The sequence below is a fragment of the Ursus maritimus genome, unplaced genomic scaffold (assembly GCF_017311325.1).
Source record: "Ursus maritimus isolate PB19 unplaced genomic scaffold, ASM1731132v1 scaffold_31, whole genome shotgun sequence".
NCBI lineage: Eukaryota > Metazoa > Chordata > Mammalia > Carnivora > Ursidae > Ursus > Ursus maritimus.
In genome coordinates this window covers 25,323,488-25,335,270 of record NW_024425675.1, presented here as the reverse complement: position 1 = coordinate 25,335,270, position 11,783 = coordinate 25,323,488, and the positions used below count along the sequence as shown (strand labels likewise).

Genomic DNA, 11,783 nt, shown 5'->3' with positions numbered 1-11,783 from the left:
TGCAGCAGTATTGAAAGTCTGTTCTACCCTTTGCTCCAAGACCATGGTTATGGCCCCTGGGAAGTTCAGGGCAGCACGCCAGGGGGTTGCAAAGCTTTAGGGATAGACAGGCTAGAGTCCCTGGAGCTTTCAATTTTCTCCAAACTTTGTCTAAAAATATCTTTAAGATGAACACAGATATTTTATGGAACAACATATACATTGTATATGAACTTTTAGGATAAAATGTGATACTTCTAAGATATAGCTTGACTTCAGGTGGCTGAAGTGCTTTCATCTCTGTGAATAAGGGCTCATTCTTCTCTGCTATTAAAAGTAAGAAGCATTGGAAATACTGGTTTGGAAAGCTGCATTCCATAAGCTAAGCCTAGCCATAGGTGGGCCTGTCTGGGTTTGTTCCTATAAAGCACTTATGTACCCAGGACTCTTAGAAGTTAAAGCTATTTGCCCTTATTAAACTTTCTGATACTTACATTTTCTTGACTCTTTCATTTGTGCTCTGTTATCTTTTTATAAAATAGTCTTTGGGAGGACCTGGGAGGCTTAGTCAGTTAAACCTCTGACTTTGGCTCAGGTCATGATCTTGGGGTCCTGGGATGGAGCCCTGCGCTGGGCTCTGCACTCAGGGGAGAGTCTGCTTCTCCCTCTGCCCCTCCCCCCACTCATGCTCTCTCTCTCCCCCAAATAAATAAATAAAATCCTAAAAATAAATATTCTTTGGATTTGTCTATATTACGTTCTGTCATTGTCACTCTTCCTAGACCTGTAACCAGTCTGATCTGTGTCCTTGTGTTCACCACATCACCACCACCTCCGAAATCATCCACAACCTAAGTTGTGACCCTGAAGCAATCTTTTTTCTTTTCTCAGCACTGTGCTGTGTGCTTGACCTTCTGTATCTCATTTAATACTGATAACCAGCTTCTGAAGCAGGTCCTAGGACACATTTTAGGGAACAGAGCTTTGGTAAACAAATATGCTGAACCCAAGTGTTTCCAAAGTGGATGCTGTGCCTGCTGATCTCGAATGGTTGGAGGGGAGCTGCGAGGAAGGGTGGAAAAGAGAACTGGTTAGTTTATTTACTGTGATGAAGAAAAAGAAACACGTCAAGTTGATTGACATTCTATAAATTCAACAAACTAATTGAATTTATCACTTTTAACAAGATGTCTGACATGCGAAGAAACTTGACAAGGTGAAGTTGACTGATTTTCGCCATGATGGTAAATCTAAAAGATGCTTGTATACAAAGTGCAAATGTCAAGGGAAAGTTACTACTGGGCTCTTTTGTTCAGTAAAAATTCCATACCGTATGACTTCATGGTGATTTCAGAATAAGTTATCTTGTGCTAAGTCAGCCAAATACAGTATTAGAGAAATCTGAGTCATGTGAACATCCAAACATTTGAACAACATAACAAGTTTCAGCTTCCACTGCTCAGGAATAATAGTAACACAAGGCACATTTGGACATTTTCTAAGCAATTTAGGAAGAAAAACAATTGTTTATAACAGATATTTTTCAATATTCTAGATATTTTGTATTAATTTCTAGATCTGAATGTCTAGATTCTATAGTGATATGGACTAATGGAATTGGCCCCAATGTCGTCAAATCAAAAATTAATAAAGTATTTCTTAAGATACTCATGGGTGCTATGCACTCTAAGGGGTAGAAGTGGTACAAGTCATCATCCTTCCTTCCCCAGATTATGTAAATTAGTTCAGGGTACGTGTGTGTGTGTCCCCGAAAGGGTATAACTCTAAATTCGGGAAGTGCGAATCGCATTCCCAAGCCTCAGTTGGTTGGTGGAAGGAACAGTAATTTGTATCTATGGGATGCTGACAGGTAGACTGTTCCTACTCAGAGGCTTAGCTACATAATCGTGTGTTAAATTGTATAATGGGTTCACTAGATTCATTGAAAAGAATCCAATATCATCATAAGTTCCATGTGATTTCACATAATAATAATGTTGATGGTGATAAGAGTGAAGGAGCTGTGTTTTTGTTTTAGTTTTTGTTTTGAGGCTTGCAAAACACACCAGGGATATTTCTAAGTATTGTGCACGCACTGGGTCATTTACTCCTCCCCCAAATCCTCTTTGACTCACAAGACAGAGAGAGTTTTAGGAACTTGTCACAGAGATAATAACTCAAGTCCATTCTCTAGTTCATCTCTATTCAGATTGGATTATTTTCATGGTTTCATGAAAAGTCCTCAAACCTGCAAAAAAAATTTTTTTTAAATTAAAAAAATCAACTCTATATCCAGGCATTTTTCATGGTTAGATAAGGAAAACTTTTAATAAATTCCTTTTGGTAGGCCCAGCCTGGGAAGTATTCTATTATATGGTGAAAAAATTTGAAATTGATTGAAAGTACATATGATTCATAGACAATTTTAAATATGCTGTGTGAAATATCCCAGATTAATTGTAGTGTCTTTTAGGAATAATGATGATAACAATAACAAAATTATGGAGATCCCCCCCCTCATGCTTTTCTTCCAACTTTGCTAAAGTTCCTGTAATTTCTGCTCTATGGAAATACAAATAAATCCACCACTGATTTCCACTGGGGCTTCTCTCTGTTCACTTCCCCCATCCCAGAGCAAGAGACTAATTTTGACTCTGGCTCCTTTATCTGACCCCGGTGATAAAGTAAACAGTGGAAAAAGTTTTTAAATATAATGAAATCCTGTTCCAATGCAAGAGAGCCCATGTGCTTTAAGAAGAAAAGCCGGCTCTTTAACTCTAAAGTTTGGATTGCAAAGGAACAATTTTACAGTAGTATCATATTGAATAACAGGCAATAAGCCTAATTGAATTACAGTCATTATGGGTTGAAAGAGGAACAGTGAGTAACTTGTTTTACCAAATGCTATGCAATTTACTCTGTGTCTATTTAGACTTGATGTATAGACCCAGGTCAATTACTATGATTCTTTAGTGGTTCACGGCGTCCTCCCTGAGGAAAGGGTTTGCTCTGCAAATGGGCCTGTTCTGGTGGAGCAGCTACTGAACCGGTCTCTGGTAACATATGTTACTACTAAATAGTTATCTTCACCAATAGCCAACCAAATGACGTGTGAAACAGGTATATGTTCACTGTGAACATTTCTCTTGATCAGGGGTTTTGCAGAAGAGTAGAAACATATTTCACGGCATGCTCCTTTATTTTGATAGGGACGCATGAAGTGAAATGGGAAGAATAAACGAGACCCCTGGGTATGTGAGCACCTTTCATTCCAAAATTAAAAAAAATAATAATAGTCATTTATGAAATCTAGCTAAGTAGAAGGCTCCAAAAGAGGATGAAGTCAGAGAATTTTACAGACTGCGATGCAAACGTACCAAAGAAAAACACTGAAAAAGAACAGCTCCACAGCATCTTTAAACAACAGACAGTTTAGACATTCTGTTAAAGAAGAATAATTGGTGATGGAAATAGCCAAACAGCTGATCGACATACAAAACTCTAACTAGTTTTTTTTTTTATTTTTTACAGTAAATCAGATATCGCTTTGATTGGTTTTTATTTATTTCCTTATTTCCTTATTTGCATTTTTCTCGATTGTGTCGGCATCAGTCAGTTTTTCTAAACTAGCATGGCTAGCCTTCAAGGGACTGTGCTGTCCGCTTACGTCTCATCTGTAAGTCAGTGGGGAGGACCGCACCAGGAGCACTCGCTCCCAAAGAAGCAGTGTGGTACGCACGCAGCTCTCCAGTGTGGCCCGCAGGAGTTTCGGATGTGATGTGATGTGCTGAACTAGAAATGGAAATTCAGCAATGCTGAGTTTCACCACAATCACTCATTTTGATCTGGCTTCAGCTGTGAATTCTTCTGATGCCGGGTTCTAGATTGTTTGGAGTCCTTGCTAGGCGTTTCTGCACCCACAGCTAGAATCACCGGAACCTTGGCTGAACGGAGCCGGAGATTAGATGCGGAGCAGTGCCTGGACACCTTGGAAGCCGGAGAAGCTGAAGAGGGGATGGTGACTGAATGCACAAGTCGTGGTTGGGCAAGGAGGCCACAGCTCAGCGCTGAGGCTGAGCCATCCCCGAGCCCGAGGAGAAGGGACAATGGGCATCCCCTCTATGCCTTTGTCAAAATCCCCGCTCATAACTGGAACCAAGTAGAAACAGTAACACAAACTCTACAGTAAAGCATCATGACTACGTAAAACGCCCTGTGCTGCCCATCTCTCTGCCATGTGTCACCTTTTATAATCCCACCGCTAGGAACGGTGTGGCCTCTGACTGTGTGCCCAGGGCCGACTGCGAATGATTGTTCCCTTCACACGGGAATGCAGGAGAACAAAGCAAACCACCATGTGTCTTCATTCTAAGATGTGATACTTTGTTCGTCGGGGATTGCTTGCATTCATTTTTATGTTTTAATATACTGCATTTAAATATTGCTAATCTTGATTACTGACAATTTGGGGCATCCTTTTAAATGGATTAGGACTGGCTCCCCTGGTCCTAATCCTGGCCTTGCCACCATTTATGTGGGGGGAGGGGTCCCAGGTCAGAGAGAGTCTACATTTGGAAATGTTCTGAGATCTTCAGTATCAATCACATTAAAAAAAATGAGGAGGAAGAAGAAGAGGTAAGGAAGGAGGAGGATGAGCGGGAAAGGAAGGGTCCGCTTTTCCAAGGGTCATATGACTTTAAAACTCACTGGAATCAAGTGGAGAGTTCAGTTAAACAATTCAGAGATGTAACCGAATCCCTCCAAGATGGTTGGCAGGGCAGGATCTAAATCAGTGCTTTGAGGTGTCTTTAATGTAATTCATTTCTAAACCGAAATTATGCCCTGAGGAAAGGTAGCACAAAGTAGAATTAGACATGACCAAAAGCCTTGGCTATGCCTTTTGACTGTGACCTGGAAATGTCAGTCCCCACAGCCTGAGCTGTTTAAAACTCACGGTGAGAAATCAGAACAAGTAGATATTTGCCACATCCAATCATGCCCGTGCAGATGGAGCCATAGGGACAAAAAAGAAATAACGTGGTTAAAAAAAAAAAAAAAGGCTAGGTTTCTCATAATCAGCAAAAGGTACTTACTAAGTTCCAATTTGCACAGTGCGAGATTTTAAGTGTTTTAGCAAATTAAGTGGTAGGCAGTCTCTCCTGGTGAAGGCTGTGACAGGCACCTGTCCGACCAGACATAACATCTTAGCAATTAGTTTAAAAGCAAACAACTGACCAAAAGCTTAATGCATGTGGAGTGAAAGAAGCAAAAATTGTATATACGACCTCAGTGAAGTGACTCCAAGTCTTGGATTTTTTGGGAAGAGTCCGATTTTCAAATTTTATGTTCCATTGTCTCCAGGCTTGCCTCAGTCAGACCAAGTGGGGATATCTATAGGCCCCAAATAATGTCATATTGGCAAGGGTAGCGTTACCTACGTGCCTATTTTGAGGCATCCTAGGAAGGGACACTTTGCTTCCCAAAATATCTTCCCACATTCTCCATCTGTGAAAGGTCCAAGTGGCTATACTTCCATATCAGGACTATTGGAAGGATTTTAATTTATGCCTCATGGTGATGGACAGTCACTGTTCACCAACTCTCCTTTTCTAGAGGCCACATGTTTCCAGACCAAGATCCGGAAACCAACTTAGTCTTGGAGAGAAATGAAGTGCCAAAGAAAGTGAGCATGGAAAAAAAAAAAAAAAAACACTTCAAACAACTCTGGTGTCATCAAAATCCCCTAAGCTGGAGCTGAGCGGAAAAGCTGAGCAGTCCTCCAAGAGGGCCTGTCCCCTAAAGGTCACTTCATATGTGGCCAAGTTGGACAATGGACAAGAAAGAAGCCCCAGAGGGGGCTGGGATGCAGCAAGGGCTAGAGCTGATGGCACTTTCCGGGCCCTCCTGGATCTTCCAGCAGCTCAGCAGATGTGCCATGGATCACGGCGGCTCTCTGTCCTCTGGTCTTCCTCCTTCCTAGTGGGAGTGTCCATTGGGGTTCTCCCGTCATCATTTCACTGTGGCTTTTAGGGTGTGAGTATGTGGGGGAAATGTGGGGGGAAAAACAGTTCCATTCATACGATAGGAGTCAAAAAGACTCCTATCTAATTTTGATGAAGATGCCACTGAGCACTTTGAGTCACGTGCAGCGATGGGCCAGGATGTGGGGTTATCTACCGTGGGGACATGGGTGTGTTTTCTGTGTAGGAAGAAGGGAGCCAAGGGTACCCAAAGAAGCCACGATCATTTTTGCTCAGCCAAAAAGCCACAAGCTGCCCACATTTCATAAATTCCCTGGTCATTCGTTGAGGCACCTGACTTGTGCTGGCCAATACACTGGGAGAGGAAGAAAGGACTCTGGGGCGAGAAAGAGCCCATGTGACTCCTTCACTTCTCTCTCTCCCTGCCCCTGACCTTGGATGCTCGGTGATGGTCCAGATCATGCGGCTACACGGCACACGCCTTTACACGAGTGAGAAACAACTCTGAAATTCTTTAGCAAGGACGCATTCTTTCATTTGGAGAGTAGAGATAGGTTTGGAAGACAAATACTCCTCTGAGAGGGAATGCAAGTTGTCCTATCAGAAACAAAGGCAGATTATTTCTTGATATCGGGTTTTGTTCCTGGAAGGGCAGTAGATATTTTTAAATGAGCAGAAAAAAGCGGAGGGAACACTAGAGAAGAAAAAAAAAAAAAAGGAACTAAATGTGTTGATGAGGAATTAGGACACATTTTGCCCATTTAACTTAGCTTGGGACTGGCCTAGAACGTGGGAGTGAAGGGGGAAAATGTCACATTTGGAGTTTTTATTGGAAAGGGGAACAGCTCTAGTATGTAACACAAGTGTCCTAAATCTAAATGGGTTATTTAAAAAAGGGGGATCTCAAATAGCTTTGTAAATTGGGCCCCGTAGTGAAGGTCACAATGTTTGCTCGACTCATTCTTTCATCCTGTATTCAACACACAGAGGAAGCCTCGAACACTTTACAGAAAAAACAAACAAAAGAAATAAACCTTACTCCAAAATTAAAATAATTCAGGTGTAGGTAGGAAGGTGAAAATTTACCTCACTCAGAGAACAGTGCTTCAGTTTCATAGGTCTGTAAAAACAGACTTGACAAATGTATAACTTTTGAATCACTTAGGATCCGTGCAGTTATTTTAGTATTATGTGTAATGAAAGTTTAGTTGTATAAAATTGAATATAGTATAATGTTAAGATATTTCACCAGGATTAAGCTAATCCTTCTCTAACACAAGGAAAAATAGTTGCCAATAAACTCTCTATTTTTAACAGCCACTTGAGAGAGACAAGATGAGACTTATAAAAATCCCTTTCAAGAAGTTTTCCAGTACAATAACAGTTTACACCCAACACATACATAAATACATTTCAAAAACTTCGCCTCTGCCAAGTTACAAAGTCTGACTTGTCAGACTTACATCATGTTTTCAAAGCACGTTTGAAATGAAGCTTGTCATACATCAGCCTTCAGTGAATCTAGAAAGGACTGTCCTTTTTTTAGAAACTGAATGGGCTGCATTCCCTTTGAATTTTTCAAAGAATTATTTTAGTATCGAAATTCTACACATGGAATGAGAAGCAGTGGATTTTGTTGCATTTTTTGGAATACACTATTTTTGCTCGTTTCCCATGTGCAATGGGCCTTCCCCTCGCCTTTATCATGTTCGTATCAGAACACAGAGATAAAACCACTAGAGAGAAAATGCTTTGACTCTGAGCCCTTCAATATGCACTTTCTATATTTTAGTGTCGAGCTGGGTCATGATTTGGCATAGCCACGGCCGGAGAATCTGATCTTGGATTTCAAGATTTGCTTGTGGGAAGGAAAATGTAAATGAATGGTGAGGGTAAAGAAGTAGAGATGAAGCAACTCTTTAAGAGCTGGCCTGCGAGCAAGGATTCATTTGAAAGATCTATCTATCCAAAAACAGGTTAAGTTGTATTCTCCGCATGTTTGTTTTGCTGACATATTATGAAATTTAGAAAGGTGGGCTCTGGGATCAGAATGCCTGGGATCACATCCCAGCACGTTAATTTAGGATAGTACGATTTGGGGGTGTGTGTCCAAATCTCCCCGATCCCATTTCTTAATGTTATTTTTATAATCTCCTAAACATTTCCTTTACGGAACTTACCACTATTTGTCATTACATTCTAGCTGTGATTATTCAATTGCTGCTTATCCTTCGAATTACCATGAAAGCTAATGAATGTGAGTCCTGTCTGTTCAGCTTGCCATCATTCCATCGGACTCTTGCCCCATGTCAGCGTTTTGTTGGCACTCGGTAGAAGTTAGTTAAATAAATGAATGAGCGAATGGCTGAATGAGATTTTCTGATAGACCCATCTTGACAGTAGGGGCGTACCTCGTAACAGGGTGATCTTCCTAGTCAGCCTTGGGCTGACCAAGTGAGCTTTTTTAAATACAGTCTTTCCTGAAATTAAATCCTAACTTTCCTTTGCTGAAGAGCTTGTTCTGTTTGAATGGACGTTGCTGACGTTCGCTTGTGTGGTTCCTTCTCCTCTGGTTCAGGAGCTGGGTGCCACCTTTCTGTCTACACATTCCCCCCGCAGGTGAGTTAATGGATGCACTCCATTTCCCATCGAATCTTGCTGGCTTGGAATTCATTTTATCTTTTAAAATACTTTGAGTATTTTAATGGGATTCATTAGCTATTTTCCTTTTTTTTTTTTTTTTGTGAGAGAGAGAGAGAGAGAGCACGTGTGTGTGCATCGGGGAGGGGCAGACAGAGAGGGAGAGAGAGAATCTTCAAGCAGACTCCCCACTAAGCATGGAACCCAACATGGGGCTTGATTCCAGGACCCTGAGATCATGACCTGAGCAGAAACCAAGAGTCAGACCCTTAACCGATTAAACCACCACCCAGGTGCCCCTGATTCATTAACTTTTAATTTTCAAGTTTCTCAAATGCCGGTTCCCATTATGTAAGATGTAGAAATAGGTGTTTCAATGTATCTCTTGGGCAAACAATACTACTGTGTCTATATTAGACCACAGATCTACTTGTAGCAATAAATATATTACTTGAGTCTAATTGCATAAATAATGTAAGAGCTTTGTGAATGATGAGGAGGAATTAAAGGTAGATTTGTTTCACAAAAAGAGATACAATTGTATTTACTGGTCATATTTCTGATAAGATACGTGGCAAATTTCTAGATATCACCATCCTATACTAGATACTACGATAACTAACAGAAGGTTAAATTGAGACTGGTTGAAGTCTCTTAAACTAGCAACAAAAGGATGGCCTGACCAATATGTTTAACTGTTTTGTCCTCTGTCATCTGCTACCCAGTATCTACCTTCCAATTCTTTTTTCCTTTTTTTGGTGGTGGTTTTTTGAGGGGAGTGACACAGAGAATAGATGGAGGCATGTGGGGAGAGGTGGAGGTTGGGACTTTCCTGGGGTGGATGGAGTGTGGTGAGGCTGACCCTGACTGCCACACGCACACAAGTCAGCTGTCACACATGGAAGGTAGGCCTTAGGTGCTCAGGCCAGGGACTCCAGAGCCTGGCTTTCTGCCCGGCTCCTGCCGCAGGACCACAAGCAAACCACTGGACCTCCTCTGTGCAAAGGTCCATGGGATGACTTCAAAAGCCAGAACGAGCCTGCCATTTGCACCACTACTGTTGCCCCTGAGGGGGTGCACCGTTCCTGGAAGTACTACAATACCAGGTCCGTGCACAGAGTAGAAAGAACAGGGTCCTTTTCCATCTCCCTGCTCCAAAAAGCCATTTCATATATTGTCCTTGGATAGAGGCTGCATCAGATATTAAACTCATAAGAACTTCATCTTAGCCAAAAGGCTGGGAAGTGATTATCTTAATCCCAAACTCAAACATGTCAATCTTAGATTATGCACGCTATGAAGTACACAAGTATAAGCATGTTTCATTCTCTCAAGACCTCCTTGGACTGATAGATATTTCTGTATAGCCAACTTCTTCACCTTTACTGGTAAGCACATTAGGCAAATGAAATGATTAGAACTCCCTGCATTTTGGTTTATCTTCACAAGATATTTGCGACAGATGTGGCTTATGACTCCTTCACAATGCCTACATTAGCCAAATCGATCTCCACCCAAAGTTGTTAGGGATTGGGTTTTTAAGACAAATCAGTCTGAAATTGCAAAATGACTCTCTAGTGTTGAACATCTGTGAACTTTGTTTGGAAATTCTCTGTAGGAGATGAAGATGTTTCAATTTCAGTAAAAAAAAGAAGATATTGAGGGAGACTTCACTTTGATAGTTTCAAAGTGCTTCTTGAAAAATGATACTGTAAGTGTGATTTTGACTTTCTGACCCTCAAGCCTGGAGTTCTGCTCTTGTTTATGGTCAAGTAAGCTCCAACTGGATTAACCTTGTTGCCGATAACTATGAACTCTGGATAAGACATTAAAAAATCACTATGGGAGGGCACTGGAAGGAAGCCCGAAGCAGGCAGATCCAGGAGGCAAGCTGATCCTGGGAGAAGGGAACTGTGTGGTGTGAGTTTCCTTTTCCTACAGCTTTGAGACTGTTGGCAGTCCCCAGTCTGCATCGTGTTCAGCGGTTGCATCTCAGTGGAAAACCCACAGATATCCTGGCTTGAGGAATTGGTTGGGAGTCTGCAGCAACCGGAGCTGCTGGAAAATGAGAAGGTAAAGGGGAGAGTGAGATTTTCAGGTACAGCCTGATAGTCTGTTATCATAACTAACGGTTGACTCTCGTACAACTGGTCACAGTGAATATCCTTTGGGAAAATGTGCTACACCAAAATATTATAGAGATTATAAATCAGTATAATTCAATATCCACACTGATGATTGTCCAATAGCTACAATATACAGTATCTCATGTGCCAAGAGAAATGTAATCCTCTTGTCTCAAAATACAAAGGAACCATATACATTTAAGATTATAGCAACAGATTTCTGATTCTGTAACTACAATTGATCTTTTTCCATTTGGCAGAGAAACAGCACCCACGTTTAAGGGTATGGTCTTGCCAATTTATTGACTGGTAAACCAGTGTTGCATTAGACTTTAAGGAGATCTTTCTTTAAATAATCCACCATTTTTTTTCCCTTGCATTTCTAACATCAACACACTGATGATCCTGGCTGAGAAACTCTGAATTTCTTTTCTTTTTTTTTTCTTAAAGATTTTATTTATTTATTCGACAGAGATAGAGACAGCCAGCGAGAGAGGGAACACAAGCAGGGGGAGTGGGAGAGAAAGAAGCAGGCTCATAGTGGAGGAGCCTGATGTGGGGCTCGATCCCACAACGCCGGGATCACGCCCTGAGCCGAAGGCAGACGCTTAACTGCTGTGCCACCCAGGCGCCCCGAGAAACTCTGATTTTCTATCATGATTTTCCTCATGGGTCTTGAATTTTTCATCCACTGACTGACTTGTCCAAAGAATTCATCCGATGGCACCCATCTCTCTAATTGAACTGCTACTCTGGTTCCTAACTTAATTTAATTACAGTTCTTTCAAAGCTTCTCTGTTTCTCACATCAATTGGGCATTTATGCCTTTAGTTAATATACAAGTCACCCTCCTCCATTTGGTGGCATCCACATGGAGTGGAGTCCAGGTTGAGTACATAATAGATACTTAACAATTGTTGAATGAATGAATGAATGAACAGATGCATAATTAAATTTCCTAGGGAAAAAAAACACCTCATGTTAAAGAGGCTAGCAAGGGCATTCTTTTCACTGGTCAGAGTTTTCTCTGCTAGATGCAGGCATTAGACTTAGCTTT

The 11,783-nt window shown here is 41.3% G+C and overlaps 1 pseudogene; it reads right to left on the bottom strand.

The window, feature by feature from the left end:
* Window positions 1-9,669: 9,669 nt before the first annotated feature.
* LOC121106347 lies at window positions 9,670-9,849 on the bottom strand (annotated as a pseudogene).
* Between the last annotated feature and the right edge of the window lie 1,934 nt (window positions 9,850-11,783).